The sequence below is a fragment of the Diceros bicornis genome, chromosome 3, assembly GCF_020826845.1.
Source record: "Diceros bicornis minor isolate mBicDic1 chromosome 3, mDicBic1.mat.cur, whole genome shotgun sequence".
NCBI lineage: Eukaryota > Metazoa > Chordata > Mammalia > Perissodactyla > Rhinocerotidae > Diceros > Diceros bicornis.
In genome coordinates, this window is record NC_080742.1 from 95490433 (window position 1) to 95507209 (window position 16777).

Consider the following 16777-nt stretch of genomic DNA (forward strand, 5'->3'; position numbering starts at 1 on the left):
TTTATCTTTATTGTTGTGTCAATAGTTCATTTTTATTGACAAGAAGTATTCCATTGAATGCATACACCACAATTTGTTTATCCTCTCACCTGTCGATAAACATTTGAGTTGTTTTTGGTTTTGGGCTTTAACTAATAAAGTTGCTGTGAACCTTCGGCACACAAGTGCACGGATATGTGCTTTCTTTTCTCTCGGGTAAATACTTAGGAGCGGAATAGTGGGGTCATATGCTACGTGTATGTTTAACTTTTTAAGAAACTGCCAAACTGTTTTCCAAAGTGGTTGCACCATTTTGCATTTGCACAGCAGTGTATGAATGTTCCAGTTGCTCCCCATCCTCACCAACCCTCGCTCTGGTCAGTCTTTCTGATCTACATTCTACTGTAATGTCATAGTATCTCATTGTGGTTTTAATTGGTACTTCCCTAATTACTGATGATGTTGAGCAGACTTTCATGTGCTTATTGCCATCATATGGCTTCTTCCGTGAAGTGTCTGTTCAGATCTTTTGTCCGTTGTTTCATTTGGGTTGTTTGTTTATTTATGATTCAGTTTCGAGAGCTCGTTATATATTTCTGGGTCCGGGTCCTGTATCACATGTATCTGGTTTGCAAACACTTTTTCCCAGCCTGTGACTTGTCTTTTCATTCTCTTAACAGTGTCTTTCAAAGAGCAAAAGTTCTTAATCTTGATGAAGTCCAATTTATCAACCCAGGTTTTAGTGTCATATCTAAGAAATTTTTGCCTAAAAAAAAAGTCACAGTGCCAGTCCTCAATTTCAGAAAGAAATCAATTGTCTTCTACTGTTGTAAATATGACATAACAATAAAGAATTTATGAAATTTGCTATGTAAAAATGAAATATTTCTGTTTTATGGTATAACAATGTAAAAATTATCAGTTTTTCCTCAACATAAAGCAGCAGTGACAGCACCCTTTGAACATTGTGTGTAACAAATGGGCAGAGGACTCTCCTATCCTGTCGTCTCTTGGCTGCTGCTGTGGTCGCCGCTGTGCTGGAACTCACTTCCTCCGGCTGAAAACTGCACAGCCCCGCAGGGCCTGGAACCCACGTTTCTTGCTTTCCTGGGTAATTTAAAATTTCGACTGTATTTAGCTATGACTTCTTTCTTGGAAACCACAATTAACTAAAACAACGTCAAAGACCTGTCCCTTCCCCACCCAGGTATCAGTGGCTGTGCCTCTCCCACAGACTGTTGTCATGATGTGTTCTCTCTGGGTCTCCCCTGTTGCCCCATCTCCCAAGGCGCCAAGCCTAGGCAGAGGTTCCCCTCCTTCAGGGCTGACATCAGCTCCTTCTACATCCCTGCCCCCCAACTCCCTGACCCGGGGCACAACCCTGGGCTACTTCAGTCCCTCGGGCCCATTTCCTAGTACAGCTGCTCAAACAAGTCTTCTTCCCAGAGCGGCTGGAGTAGCACCCATCATGATGGGGGTGGGAAAGGATGACGTCTGGGTAGGGGTCCTGTGTGGAGCAGGAGGCACCAGTGGCCTCACTGCCAGGTTTCTGCCAGGGGGAAGGTTCTCACCAGGCTGGGCTCACCTGAGTTTACCTGGGAGGGAGAGGCTCCTTATAGTCAGGGGGTGGGCCCCAGGACGCCCCGTCAGGGGCCAGTTCCTGCTCTGTCAGCTGTGCTGGCTGGCTGGTTGCCACCCCCTTTCCCTGCAGTCAGTGGTAACTGAAAGTATCACCCCTTGGGTCAATGGAGGGAGGCTCTGGCCAATTCTGGTATGTCGAAGAGGCCTTGAGAAGAGAGGCGAACACAGTGAGTATGGTATCAGTTCAGGTGCTAGGTAAACTTGGCACAACCCACAGGAGGTCTAGGATCTTCTCAGTATTTCTGGACAAAACAGCTACATCCCTAAAGCCCTGTGCGTATCATTATTGGAGACAGCTTCTGTGGGGAGAGAGGATGGAGAGGGACGGGCACTGGGGAGGGTTGATAGGGGTCTCAAGACCTTTTTCAGCTTCTCCATTAATGGAGGGCGGAGAGCTCTCTCTGGCTCTGTCCCACACCATCGCCCAGCCTTTCAGATTAGAGAGCAGCCCCCTCCCCTGGTTTACTCCCCATTCTCAGCCCACACTGAGCTGCCTGCGTCTGCTCTGAAGTCTTGGAGCCCATCATCTTCCATGCTCTGGGGGCTCACAAGCAAGCTATCCCAGTGTCCCACCCTCTCCCCAAATCAGTTTTCTCCTCCAGAGGGAATCTGGGGCTGCTTCACCTTATTCCTCCACAATATTTAGCAGGTTGAGTGGGTGAAAGGGGCTGAGTGAATGAAGCATATGGTGGAAAGGGAGAAAGGGGGTCATCTGTGTCTCAGGCTGCAGTGTCCTGGCCAGATTCTTGGCCCAGACCTGCTCCTCTATCCATGCAGAGACCTCTCTGCTCCTCAGTGCTCTAGTGCAGGAGGAGAGGAGGGGAACAGAGCTCCGTTAGGCTGGGGAAGCCAATGACTGCCCACTGCAGTGAAGACAGAGCAGGGGTGGCAGAGGTAAGCAGAGCCGGAGAGTGAGGAGGAGAAAATGGAAGAAGGAAGGATGAGCCTGGCACATAGAAGCTGGTTGGTAGGTGTCTATAGACGACAGTGAGAGCCAGACTGTCATGGGGCAGACTGCCTGCTCCTGGGAGCTTGCCTGTAGGAGTCCAAGAACAGTAGTCAGCTGCACAGTTCAAGAGGTGTAATTAAGGCCTAAAAGCAGGCTTGGGGGTATAGCTCAGGGGTAGAGCACTTGACTGCAGATCAAGAGGTCCCTGGTTCAAATCCGGGTGCCCCCTTGCTGAGGTCACTTTTAGCTGTGAAGTAGTAAATAAGGAGGAGGCAAATGATTGCTCTCGTCACCCATATTGGCCTCTAGTCCCTGATGGCACCTCAATTCCCATATTGACTGTCCTGTGTTCTAGGACAAATGCTGTGCTCTGGTGCTGTCTGCACATGGGTTCTGTTCTGGCCAAACCTGTGTCCTCATCTCTAGAATTAGACAACAGAGGGGAGGTTTCGGGGATTAACTGTGGTCATAGCAAGTCATGTTGTGGGTCACGGCCCTTCCCCCAGTAACAGTGGCTGTGAGTCCCACTCATTGCATTAACAGGAATCCAAACGTTTCCTGGGATGATGAGCACACTTTCCATGTGACATCAATCTCAAGCCCCACTGAGTTCCAGACACACTTGATCCATTTTTGTTTTATCTTTGTTCTTATTCTTCCCTTGGCCTGAAAGCCTCCTCAGCTTCTTCGTCTGGCAAACTCCTCCTTGTCCATTTCCTCCAGGAAGCCGCTCCTGACTCCCCAGGCAGAGTAGCTCCTTACTCCCTGCTCCCACAGTTCTCTGCCTGGGCTTCTGCCACTCTCTGGAAATATTTTGGTTCATGGGTTTTTCTCCTATTTGGACTAAGACTCTTTGGGGAACAGGGACAATGTTTCATTTGTCTCTATGTCCTCAACATGGATGACTGGGCCTGGCAACTAACATGATCTGTGAGTGTTTGTTGAGTGACTGAATGAATGAGTGAAACAATGAGCACCCTCCTTGAGGCCTTAGAGTATGGAGGAGGCTCTCCCTTCCCTAAATGTGAGGTTCAATGAAGACCTGGAACCAACAGCTCTTGTCCTGATAACTTTGTGCCGGCTCAGGTAGAAACACTAGTATAGACTCAAAAGACCTTTCCAGGTGTAAAGGCTGGTGCCATTACCACAACTTGAGGAAGAGGAGGGCTGGAGAGGAGGACTAGATAAGGTTGGAGAGGGGAAGAGGGGAGAGTGGACTATAGCAAAGAAGATTTGCCACCTTTTGGGACATGCAGAAAAACAGTGAAATATAGACACATAGGTATCCTGGGTGTAGTACCATGGGTGAAAATGTTCTAATGAAAGGTCATATGCAGGTGGGGGTATAGCTCAGGGGTAGAGCATTTGACTGCAGATCAAGAGGTCCCTGGTTCAAATCCAGGTGCCCCCTACTTCTCTCCCCTTTTAAATTACTGAAGCAGGTGCTGGAATTTCTAACCCTTCCTGACACATTTAACCATTAAATAATGTGCTTTGTCTTGTGATAAAAACTTAGGGTCTATATCAGGAACAGCTCCAAGAAAGCTCTCATGATTATCATCCAAACAGCAGCTACTGGCGTCAGATTTCAGATTTCCCTGAAGAGGCTGATGAAGTTAGCCCAGCCCACTCCCACCTCTACCTGGGGACTGTCGCCTTTCATGGCCTGCATGAGGACTTCACTTACTTTCTCTAAAACTCTCATTTACTCAACCTGGCTGTAATCTCCAGGAAGAAGGCTGGCTCTTTGTTCTTGCTGCTACTACTTGTGCAGTATGGATATCCATCTTCCTGCTTTCCAGAGATGACTGTAAGGATTTGAGAACCATATCAAAAGCAAAGCCTCTGTCCTCTCCCTGGGAATTTCTTAGTGGTGCTGCATCTACCACAGACTTGGACCACTTGATTCCACTTCTCCCTCCTTTCTCTCCTACCATTTTTTTCTTTTTTAACCTGGGTCAGTACTTCCTTGGGGAGAATGCCTAGAAGTAGACTCTATATAATAATTTTTCAAAATTCAGATAAAATATTTAAGACATATAAATGGTATAAAAAATCCTGATGAGGAATCTCCATGCTCCTTAATGAACAAGGTAATTTGAGATAATCTTTCCTATGAGGAGACATAAAAAAGCTCAGAAAATATTACAAACATCTCATTGAAAGCATCAAAGAGCTAACTAGTTAGACAGGAAATTCTGGATGGAGATTTGGGAAGGATGAGAAATGGAAAGTTAAATCTCCACAGTGGAGGCTGCTTTGGCCCTGAGCGTGTTTTCCAGTCCAGAAGAGGCAGCTGAGAGGCTAAGTGGAACTTTTGAAAGCCTCTCAGGGTGAGGGGGATAGAAGTCAAAATTCTGGGCCCACCTAGAGTAGGGACACTAGTGAAACCATCTCTGGCTTTGGGCTAGGATTCTGAGAAGTAAGAGTGAACCGAAAGGAAACAGCCACTGCTGATCTTTGTGACATCTGAATGGCCCAGAAAACTCAATACCTTGAAGGTATCCTGACTGCTAGAGCCCCTCAGATACTTGGAAAAACCAAATGAAGGAAGGTATTGCCATCACTACACATTAGTTCTACAAATAAATTTTGGAATACAATGTTCAACACATAGTCAAGGATAACTACGTACACAGGGAAGCAAAAAAACCATCAACGAAAATCAATGAAAACAACAGACCAAAGAACTAAACATGGGAATTTTTTATATTAGACCTGCCAGAAACACACTGTAAAATAACAATGTTTGCTGTGTTCTGGAAGATAAAAGACAAGCTTAAAAATTTCAATAGGAAACTGGAAAGTATAAGAAGTAACTAAGGAGATTTGAAAAGAGAACAACATAGAAATTTTATATCTAAAAATCAATAGCTAAAATAAAAACTCAATGAATATGTCTATGTTCTACTCAATGAATAGTTTCAGCCAAGGAGAAAAATCAGAGAGTTAGAACATTGGGAAGAAAAATTATCCATTATAAAGCATGGAGAGACAAAAGTATGGCAAATACAGAATAGACAGTAATAAATATAGAGGATACAATGAGAAGGTCTAATGCACACTTAAGTGAAGTCCTGGAAGAAGAAATGAGAGAGAATGAAGTAGATGCAGTGTCTGAGGAGACAATGGCTGACACTATTTCACAACTAATGCGAGACGTCGCTCATCACATTCAAGAATCTCAATGAATCTCAAACATAGTAAACAAGATTAAATCCATACCTAGAGTTACTATAGTAAAATTGCAGAAGTCCAGAGACAACAAGAACCTCTTAAAAGCATCATGACAAGAAGACATATTACTTTTCAATGGAGGGCCTATTAGATTGACAACTGAGTTCTCAAGAGCAGCAATGAAGGCCAGAGGGCAGTGGAATTGTGTACACTGAAATACTGTAACGGTTAACACAAAATACTATACTTAGGTAAAATATCCTTCATGAGTGAAGGTAAAATAAAGACAATTTCAGACAAACAAAAACTGAAAGAATTTGTCAACAGCAGGTATGCACTAAAGGAAATTCTAAAGGGTATATTCTAAATGATCTAGACAGAAGGGTTGAGATGTTGGAAGGAAGAAAGAGGCAAAGAAATAGTAAATATATGAATAAATCTAAGTGAACATTGACTGTATAAAAAATAGCAATAATGAGGTTAAAACAACTTATGGAATAATGCAAAAAACAAAAACCACATATAAGTTAGGAGGGAAGTTATGGAGTTAAATGTTCTAAGATGCTTGTATTACCTGAGAGGAGGGTAAGTTGTTGGTTAACTATAGACTTTGGGAAATAACTATGTGTATGGAGTTTCTAATATAACCACTAAAATAGAAGAAATAGCATTTATATTTTTCAAACTAACAGAGGGAAATATGGCATTATAAAAACCCCAATCAATCAAACAAAAAAAGGAAGAAGGAGAGAAAAACACAAACACTTTCAATAAGTGATGCAAATTGAAAGCACAAAATAAGGTGGTAGATTTGAATATAAATACATCAGCAATTACATTAAAAGTAAATAAATTAAAAGCCCCAGATTAAAAGACAAAGATTGTCATATTGAGTTAAAACAACCAACCAACTATATTCTATTTACAGAAGACACATCTATAAAACTTAGGAATACAGAAAGATTGAAAGTAAAAGAATGAAAAAATATATGACTTGCAAAACATTAACAAAAAGAAAGCAGGTGTATCTTATTATCAGACAAAATAGACTTTAAGACATGAAATATTAGAGAAAAAAGGTTACTTAATAATAAAAGGCTGAATTTACCAGAAAGATATAAGAATTCCTAATTTTTATGCTTCTAGTAATATAGCTTCAAAATATGTAGCTTCTAGTAATATAGCTTCAAAAATTTGACAGAATAACAAAGAGAAATAAGCAAATCTAGAATTAGAGTGAGAAATTTTTACGTATCTTTCTCATTAATTAATAGAAGGAGACAAAAACACCATGAATAATTGAGAATTTTTCGTTTAGTTTCTTTTCCTACCCGGCTTTATTGAGGTATAGTTGACAAATAGTTGTAATGTATTTAAAGCGTATAGTATGATGCTATGACACACATATACATTGGGAAATGATTACCACAATCAAGTTAATTAACACACCCATCATCTCATATAGTTACTTTTCTTTTTTTTTTGGTGAGAAGGCTTAATATCTACTCTCTTAGCAAATTTCAAGTATATAATACAGTATTATTGGCTATAGTCACCATGCTGTGCATTCGATCCTCAGAACTTATTCGTCTTATAACTGAAAGTTTCTACTGTTTAACCAACATCCCCCTACTTCTCCCACCCCCAGGCCCTGTCAACAACCAATCTACTCTCTGTTTCTATGAATTTGACTTTTTTTTTTTTTTAAATTCCACACATAAATGGTACCATAGAGTGTTTGCCTTTTTTTAGTCTGGCTTTTTTCACTTTGTATCATGCCCTCCAGATTCATCCATGTTGTCACAGATGGCAAGATTTCCTTCTTCCTAATGGTGAATAGTATTCCTGTGTGTGTATCTCACATTTTCTTTATCCATTCATCCTTTGATGGACACTAAATCAGCATTTAGAGGAATACTTATAGCTTTGAGCAATGTACTGGAAAAGAATAAAAATAAACTAAGAATCCATATCAAGAAGCTAGTAAAAAACTGGATAAAAGAACACTATGAGAGAAGAAGGAAATAAAAGGGCAGAAATTAATGAAATAGAAAACAAACACACAGTAGGGAGGATTAACAAAGCCAAAAGTTGTTTTTTGAAAAGAAAAGTGAGATTGATTAACCCCTGGTAAAACTGATAAGACACATAAGAAAGCAGAAAAAAAACCCCCAATATCAGGAATAAAAAAGAAAAACCGCAGATTCTTTTGACTTTAAATTAGTGATTATAGAACATTATGAAAAATAGTATACAAAAAACATTAAATCTATTTAACAAACACGTACAAAGTACTTACCATGTGGCAGGCACTATTCTACGTACTTTAAAAATATTAATGTATTTAATCCTCATAACAGCTCCACAAACTAGCACTACCATTGTGCTCATTTCTATTATCATGTCCATTCTATAAATGGCACAACCAAGACTGAGAGTTAAACAACTTCACCAGGTCACTCAGGTAGGATCCAGAATTTGAACCCATACTTCATGTCTTAAGAGTCCAAGGACTTTACCACTATGCTATGGTGAAACTGAGCAAGAACTCAAAAAACACTACAACTTATCAAAGCTGACATGAGAAAAAACAGAAAAGCTGAACGGTGCTCTAAGTTTTAAATAGTTATTTTATTAAAACAATTATTTGAAAATTGTTCCACAAAAAATTTCAGATAAAATGGTTTCGCTGGTGAGTTTTATCACATACTTAAAAAAATAATAACTATTTTTACATAAAAATCTTTCTAAGAATAGAAAAGATGTATGCATTCTACAACTACTTTTGTGAGACTGGCACAGCCTTGATACCAAAACCCAAGATAGACAGTATAAAATAGTACAGGCCAATCTCCCTCATAAATGTAGTTACGGAAAATTAAATAAATTATTATCTGGCTAGCTCCACACATATATAAATATGATAGAACTTCATGATCAAGTTGGATTTATATCTGGAATGCAAAGTGTGTTTAATTTTACAAAAAGCATAAGTGTAATTCATCACGTTAATAGACTAAAGGAGAAAAATTGTATGATTATCTCAATAGATGTAAAAAAAGGGAGTTTTGATAAAATTCCACATCAATCTGTGATAAACTTTTTTTTGCAAACTAGAAATAGAAGGAAAATTCCTTAATTTGATAAAGACCATTTATAAAAAGTATACTCCATAACATATAGTTAATGGTAAATGTTGAAAGCTTTTCACTTAAAATCAGAATGAGAGAAGATATTTACTATCAACACCTTTATTCAACATTATACTAGCCAGTACAGTAAGGTAAGGAAAATAAATAAAATACATAAGGATCGGGAAGAAGGAAATAAAACGTTTAAATTTCTTAGATGATATGATCATATACATAGGAACTCCAAAAGAATCAACAAATAATTAGAATTAATGAGTGTTTAGCAAGACTCCTGGCAGATGCCCTCCATTCCCTTATCCACTTTTCTTGGCAAAACCACAACTTTTAAAATAATACACTCAAAATTTCAGCATGCAAATTTTAGAAGTCTAAAGTTAATCAGTATCTTTTTCCTCCTTCCAAATTTCATAAAGATACTTTAACTCTTATCACCTCATTCCTTATATGTCATTGTTAACCAGTATTTAGTCCTAGCTTTTAAAAAAACTTTATAAATTAGACATTAACATTGTCTAAGTGATTTTTAAATTTACTTACATATTTACCAATTTCTTTGTTCAACGTTCCTTCTTGTGTCTCAGACCTCCCATCTGGGATCATTTTACTTTTCTCTAAAGTACCTATTTTAGGGCCGGCCCCGTGGCTTAGTGGTTAAGTGCGCGCACTCTGCTGCTGGCAGCCCGGGTTCGGATCCTGGGCGCGCACTGACACACCGCTTCTCCGGCCATGCTGAGGCCGCGTCCCACATACAGCAGCTAGAAGGATGTGCAGCTATGACATACAACTATCTACTGGGGCTTTGCGGGAAAAATAAATAAAATAAAATAAAAATAAAGTACATATTTTAAAATTTTCTTTAGTGAGGGTCTGTTGGCAGTAAACTCTCTCAGCTTCTGTCTGTTCTTGAAGAATAGTTTAGCTGGGAACAGAATGCTAAGTTGGCTGTCATTTCCTCTCAACAGATCGAATGTGTTGTTGCACTGTCTTCTGGCTTCCTTTGCAACTGTTGAGAAGTCGCCAGCAGTCGAAGCCTTTGTTGGTGATCTCAGGTTTCCCTCTGGCTACTTCCAAAGGACAGAGTCCTAACCCTCAGCCAGGAGACCAAGTACACATTGGAGGGCACAGGGACCAGGTGAGGGGACAGTGGGAAGATCAGAGGAGTGGAACAAACACATCGCCTGAGAAGAGCTTCCCTGCTCCACTCAGAAACTGGATTCAGTGAGAGGAGAGGAAATTGGAACTTGTTTACCACCTTTTGTGACTAAAATGCTAGGGGGCACCCAGATTTGAACTGGGGACCTCTTGATCTGCAGTCAAATGCTCTACCCCTGAGCTATACCCCCTGCTAGACTAGTAAGGTCCAATTACCATCCTCTCCTTGCAGCCGCACCCAGAGCTTCTGCCCTGCTGACCCTTCAGCATGGGTGGCTGAGTTGCCAGACCTGCTTTACTGCCAACTCATCTCCCTGCCTTAGAAGAAGCAACAGGTTCCCTTCTCCCACAGCTCTGCAACCTCTCTGCCTCCAGGCCCTGAATGAGGGCAGTAACCTGGGGAGCAGGAAGGATCTATAGTGACATCTGTGTTGTGGTTTTTGTGTTGAGGACCTGAAAACAGAGACTCAAATGCCCAATGGCCTGGGCAAGCGTGCAACACCTCAAAGATAGAGCACATGTTGACTGGATGTGGATTAGAGCTCTCTGTACAAGGCCACAACCTAGGATAAAGGCTGATCCCTCTCTCATTGTCCCTAATCTCCATATATTCATCTCTTTAACTGCTGGGTGAGATGAGCCGTCTGAAGAGATGATTGAAGAAATGATTTCTCTAAGCTTCAAGTCCACCTTACTGTGGTCTGCTCTGTGATGCTGGGTCTGGGACTCAGTAAACCACGCTTATCCTTTGCCAGGTGGCTTCCTGGTTGGTCCTGCCAATAGGGCTCTTGGAGGGAGACTGGGAGGTTGGAGCAGGAAGAAGCACTTGTTCCTTCCTGCCTGCTTAGGTTCCTGTCAGTGTCACCCAGCAGCGACAGTCCATCCCAGTAGCAATGGTGATTGCTGCCTGCAGTTTAGTGCTCACAGGACCAGCTTTGTCATGTCTCCTCAGGGACACCAGCACTTCCTTAGAGATCTGAGTCTGTGATCCACAGAGATACTGCCCAAGTGTGTAAGATTTAACAAGTTCGTCCTCTTCTGCTCGGTCCCCCAGCCCTGGGACGGTAGCTGCTTCTTGCAGGTACTACCTCCATGATACTTAGTCTTCCCTTTTTGCCTTTCAGTTCTCTCATTCCTGGTTGTTGTGTGTTAATTTTGTCCCCCAAAAGATATGTTGAAGTCCTAGCCTCCAGTACCTCAGAATGTCACCTTCTTTGGGGAGGGACATCAAAGATGTAATTAGTTAGGGTGAGATCACAATGGAGTAGGGTGGGCCCTTAATCTAATATGACTGATGTCCTTCTAAGAAGAGGAGAGAGACACACAGGGAGAAGACGGCCATGTGAAGACAGAGGCAGAGATTGGAGTGATGCATCTACAAACCAAGGAATGCCAAGGATTGCCACCAGACGCCAGAAGCCAGGGATAGGCAAGTAAGAACCCCCTCTAGGGCCTTCAGAGGGGGCATGGCCATGCTGACACCTGGATTTCAGACTTCAAGCCTCCAGAACTGTGAGACAATACACTTCTGTTGTTTTAAGCCATCCATTTTGTGGTACTTTGTTACAGCAGCCCTAGGAAACTGATACACTGGTTAACAATTATTTATATTATATTCTCTCTGTTAAAATAAGTGGTGCAGTTTATGTCTCTGGACTGGACTCTGTCTGATGCAGAAATTGGTACTACTGGGGCCCTGGGAGACAGAGTCTCGAAGAGGGTATTGGGGATGGATTTGGTCTCGTCCTTGGTCTTCAAGGCAATGCTGAGTGCCTGACTGGACCCCAACCACGGTCGTTTCTCAGGCTCCACCCGACCTCCTCCTTTATAGAGTGTGGTCTCTATAATACTTGATTTTGTCAGTTCAGCTCAAGGAGGAAAAGAGGACCCTCAAAGGGGGCACCTGGATTTGAACCAGGGACCTCTTGATCTGCAGTCAAATGCTCTACCACTGAGCTACACCCCCTCTGACTACTAGTAATATGTAATTAATAAACTTCTTTACACTTCCACTTACACACAGGCTGCTCATTCTGACTTAGTAGAGGGCTGCTAGTCCTGTTTAACTGTAAATGCACCCCCTTATGCCGTAACTATCCTCCTTTCCCGCAAAGGACCATCGCTTCTTGGCACCAGCTTGGAAGGTCACTGAAGGTTCCATTTGAGACAATGAAGTCTGTACCTGGCTTGGTATATAGGCAGAAGATGAAGCCCAGAGGCAAGTTCCTGCTTATTGAGTAAGGACTAGAATGTTCAATTTTAGCTTTTCAGTTGAGATCACTTTTAAATATCCTACAGTATCAGACCAAGATGACCTCTCCCACCTCGCCTCCAAATTCCACATCTGTTTAAGGCACTTGAACTTTCAAATTTTCTTTTAGCTTACTTTCTCGTGTATCCTGCCCTCACTGCTCACTTTTCCTTCCTGTCTTTCCTTTAGCCGTCTCCTGCCATCCATGCCAACATCAATTTTCTAAGTTCTTTGTTTCTTTGGATTTCTCTCTCATCACCAAATTGCTGTCTTCCTGTGCTTTCCCCAAGTGGTCCAGATGCTTGGTAGATTCCGGGGGAGGTGTGTCAGCATTGATGGAAGAAGAACTCTGTAATAATTAGATGTTGCTGCATAACAAAATACCCTAAAACTTAGCAGCTTCAAACAATAAGTCTTTATTATATCTTGCAGTTTTGGAGGTTTAGGGATCTGGGGGTGGCTTAGCTGGGCAGTTCTGGTTCAGGGTCTCTATGAGGTTGCAGATAAGGTGCCAGCTGGGGCTACAGTCATCTGAAGATTTGACTGAAGGTTTGGGGCTGGAGGAAACACTCTAAGCTGGCTCCTTCACATGGCTGTTGGAAAGAGGACTCAGTTCCTCACTGGCTGTTGGCAGGAGGCCTCAATTCCTTGTGGTGTGGGCCTCTTCACAGGGCTGTCTGATGTATCCTCATGACACGGCAACTGGCTTCCCCCAATGTTAGTCTCGTCCAAAAACACCCTCACAGACACACTCAGGGTAATGTTTGACCGAATATCGGGGTTCCCTGTGGCCCAGTGAAATTGACACATAAAATTAATCATCACACATGATAAGCGTATATTTATGTTTGTAAGAACTTGCCAAACTGTTTTCCAGAGTGGCTGTACCATTTTACATTCCTACCTGCAATATATGAGTGATCCAGTTTTTCTGTATCCTCACCAGCATAAAATTTAAAAGTTATCACCTTTTTAATTTTACTCATGCAGATAGGTGTGTAATGATATCTCATTGTTTGTTTTTTTGTGTGTGAGGAAGATTAGCCGTGAGCTAACATCCATTGCCAATCCTCCTCTTTTTGCTGAGGAAGATTGGCCCTGGGCTAACATCTGTGCCCATCTTCATCTACTTTATATGGGACGCCGCCACAGCACAGCTTGACAAGTAGTGAGTCTGTCCGTGTCCCAGATCCGAACCTACGAACCCCGGGCTGCCGAAGCAGAGCACATGAACTTAACGCTATACCACTGGGCCGGCCACCCTCTCATTGTGGTTTTACTTTGCATTTCCCTAATGGTTAATGATGTTGACATCTTTTCAAGTGCTTGTTTGCCATCTGTATATCCTCTTCAGTGAAATGTCTGTTCATGTCTTTTGCCCATTTTCTACTTGGATTTTTTTTGTTGAATTTTGACAAGTCTTTATATATTCTAGGCACAAGTCCCATTTTTAATACTTTTACATTCATATTTGAGTATCCATAAACAATATTCAGTATTCTGTGTATTGTTTAAAAACTCAAATGGCATAATGCAGAACGTATAGCTCTGCATCTTAAATTCTTTTGCACATGACATCATATTTTTGAGAGCTGTCTGTGTGGCTCTTGCATCTCGTAGGTTGAACATGTAGGACTCAAGAGGTAATAATAAAAGTAGCTTCATTTTTGCTTCTCATTGTCCCTTTAAACTTTCTCAGTGAAGTATTTCTCTTGCCCAAGTGACTTTAATGATCATTCTTAGGTAACAGAAAGTCCCGTGGTTGCAGTCTGAATTCAGTAATTAAAATATCCAGTCCCACGTAGTAATCAGTGCTCTGACTTGGTTCCAACTTCTCTCCTCCCCTAGAAGAGGGAGGGGTGGAATGTGGTCCTTCCTCTCTCTTTCCCCACCTAGCATTCTTTCCTAGCATTTAGGGTGGGGAAAAGGAAGGGAACGAGAAGAGGAAAAGGGGAATAAGAAAGTTCTTACTTGATGAGAACTGGAGTGAGATAGGTTTGCTTTCTCTGGGCCTGGCAAGTGTTTGAAATTATGACTCCTCAGACATTGCCACGACATTCCTCAGAGGCCACCACTGGGAACTTTCGACTGCTTCCATGACCTGGTAATGGGTTTTTCCCTTGGCTTCCTGGGATCTGTGTCACATAGATTCTCTCTTCTGGGGTCCATGACCCATTCTCTTGAGCAGAGTTTGACATTGCTCCCAAATGGCTCTCCCTGTGTGGCCTGCAGGAAACACACATATGCCTTTCGTTCCCACGCACTCTGGGAGAACCGTCCAATTCCCAAGAGCAGCAGGCTCGTCTCCACCTGCAGAGCAGGCTGTCTTGTCTCAGCCTTGTGCCAGACACACCTCTCTGCAAACCTCAGCTCCAGGGCACATGGACCAGGCCCTCTAGTGGACTCCGTGAAGCCCCTTTGCTAGGCTTGAGAGGGGAGAACACCCCCAACTCTTTCTCTCTAGAAGAGTGACACTCGCACCACAGTCTCACCAGAGAAGTATTCCTCACCAACATTCTCTGATCTCCAACAGCCTGACCCTCTCACCCCTCACGGTGGGTGAGTCATCTGGTTATCAGACGTGACTGTGACATTTACTCGAGGTGTGCTTTCTCTCTCCTGCCTTTGGTACCTGATGCCTATTTTATGATGGGCTTCCAGTCAAAACTTCCTTTTATCTGCTTTGTTTTATTAAATTATAGGAGTCCTGAAAGTTTTATATATCCATTCCACTGTTAATGGACATACTTAGAATGTTTCCTGTTTTTTGCAAATTAACAACAGTGCTGCAGTGAACATCTTCGTACACACTCCTGATGCACTTATGCTAGAGTTTCTCAAGGGTATATACCAGAAATGAAATTCCTGGATTGCATACACACTTATAATTTTACTATTATAGTTTTATATAATTTTTATATCTATTTTATTATTTTTATAATAATAAAAATAATTTTCCCCATAGTGAGTGTACCAATTATCCTCCCATTGTCCCATTGTTAACAAATGAAAATCCCATCACCAACTCTTGATCTTATTAAACTTCAACTTATCCTAAGTTTGGGGAGAAGAGTGAAAATGGTGCCTTTTTATTGTTTTAATTAATTTTTATTTCCCTGATTTCTAGCAAAGTTGAGTATATTTTCATGTATTTATTGGTCATAAAAATAACCTCTTCTGTGAATTGCTTATCCTGTCTTTTTCCATTTTTCCATTGAATTAACTATTTTTTCCTGATTGCTCTATAAGAATTCTTATTTTTAAAAAATAATTTAAAACTTTTTCATTGTGGTAAAAAACACATAACATAAAAATTACCGTCTTAGCCATTTTTCAGTGTACAGTTCAATAGTGTTACTTATATTCACCTTGTCTTACAACAGATCTCCAGCACTTTTTCTTTATGTTTATATTCTGGTACAAATCCATCCTCCATCATATGTGTTACAAAATTCAAAGTCTCTTGTTTAAGGAATTTTTGTCATATAATGTTTTAAATTTCGATGTAATCAAATTTAGCTCTCATACTTTGTGATTTTGGGGTTGTGTTTAAGAAATCCCTCCCTGGATCATATATATATATATGATAGACTGAATGTTTGTCTCCCCTCAAAATTCACACGTTGAAACCTAGTCCCTAACGTGATGGCATTTGGAGGTGGGGCCTTTGGGAGGAGATTAGGTCGTGAGAGTGGAACCCTCATGAATGGGATTAGTGTCCTTATAAAAGAGGCCCCAGAAAGCTCTCTTGTCCTTTCTGCCACATGAGGATACAGCGAGAAGAGGCTGTCTATGAACCAGGAAGTCGCCCTCACCAGACATCAAATGTATTGGACCTTGATCTTGGACTTCCCAACCTCCAGAGCTGTGAGAAATAAATTTCCGTTGTTTATAAGTCACCCAGTCTATGGTATTCTGTTATGGCAGCCCAGACAGACTAAGACAATATTCTTTCATATATTCTTCTAAAAGTTGGAGTTTAATTTAGGTCTTTAATCCATCTAGATTTTTTTTTTTGAATGGAGTGAGGTAGGGATCTTATGTGATTTTTTTTTTTTTTGAAGCCAATCATCTCAGCACCAGTTATTATATAGTCCACCCTTTCCACATCGGTGACACCATCTAGGTCTTATATTCTGTGATAACACTTCATCTAGAGCAACACTTTCCAATAGAAATGGAATGCAAGCCACAAATGTAATTTTATATTTTCTGGTATCCACATTAAAAAATAAAAAGAAATTACTGAAACTAATTTTAAAGGTATGTTTTATTTAACCCAAAGTATCTAGAATATTATCATTGCAACATGTAATTAACATAAAAATTAATAATGAAATAGTTTGCATTCTTATTTTTGGCACTAAATATTCAAAAATCTGATGTGATTGTAAACAGCATTTCCATGTTTTCTGACTGTGCAGAACATTTTGACTGCCCCTGTTGCATATGGGGAATTTCTTTCCTTACAAGACC

At 41.2% G+C, this 16777-nt stretch overlaps 4 non-coding genes across 4 annotated transcripts; 2 read left to right on the forward strand and 2 right to left on the reverse strand.

The window, feature by feature from the left end:
* The first annotated feature begins 2726 nt into the window (after positions 1-2726).
* TRNAC-GCA (transfer RNA cysteine (anticodon GCA)) lies at positions 2727-2798 on the forward strand. The gene has a single exon. It is a non-coding gene; the product is annotated as a tRNA-Cys (tRNA).
* Positions 2799-3908: 1110 nt separating this feature from the next.
* On the forward strand, positions 3909-3980 carry TRNAC-GCA (transfer RNA cysteine (anticodon GCA)). Its single transcript has one exon. It is a non-coding gene; the product is annotated as a tRNA-Cys (tRNA).
* Positions 3981-10169: 6189 nt separating this feature from the next.
* TRNAC-GCA (transfer RNA cysteine (anticodon GCA)) lies at positions 10170-10241 on the reverse strand. Its single transcript has one exon. It is a non-coding gene; the product is annotated as a tRNA-Cys (tRNA).
* A 1703-nt stretch (positions 10242-11944) lies between these two features.
* Positions 11945-12016, reverse strand: TRNAC-GCA (transfer RNA cysteine (anticodon GCA)). The gene has a single exon. It is a non-coding gene; the product is annotated as a tRNA-Cys (tRNA).
* Between the last annotated feature and the right edge of the window lie 4761 nt (positions 12017-16777).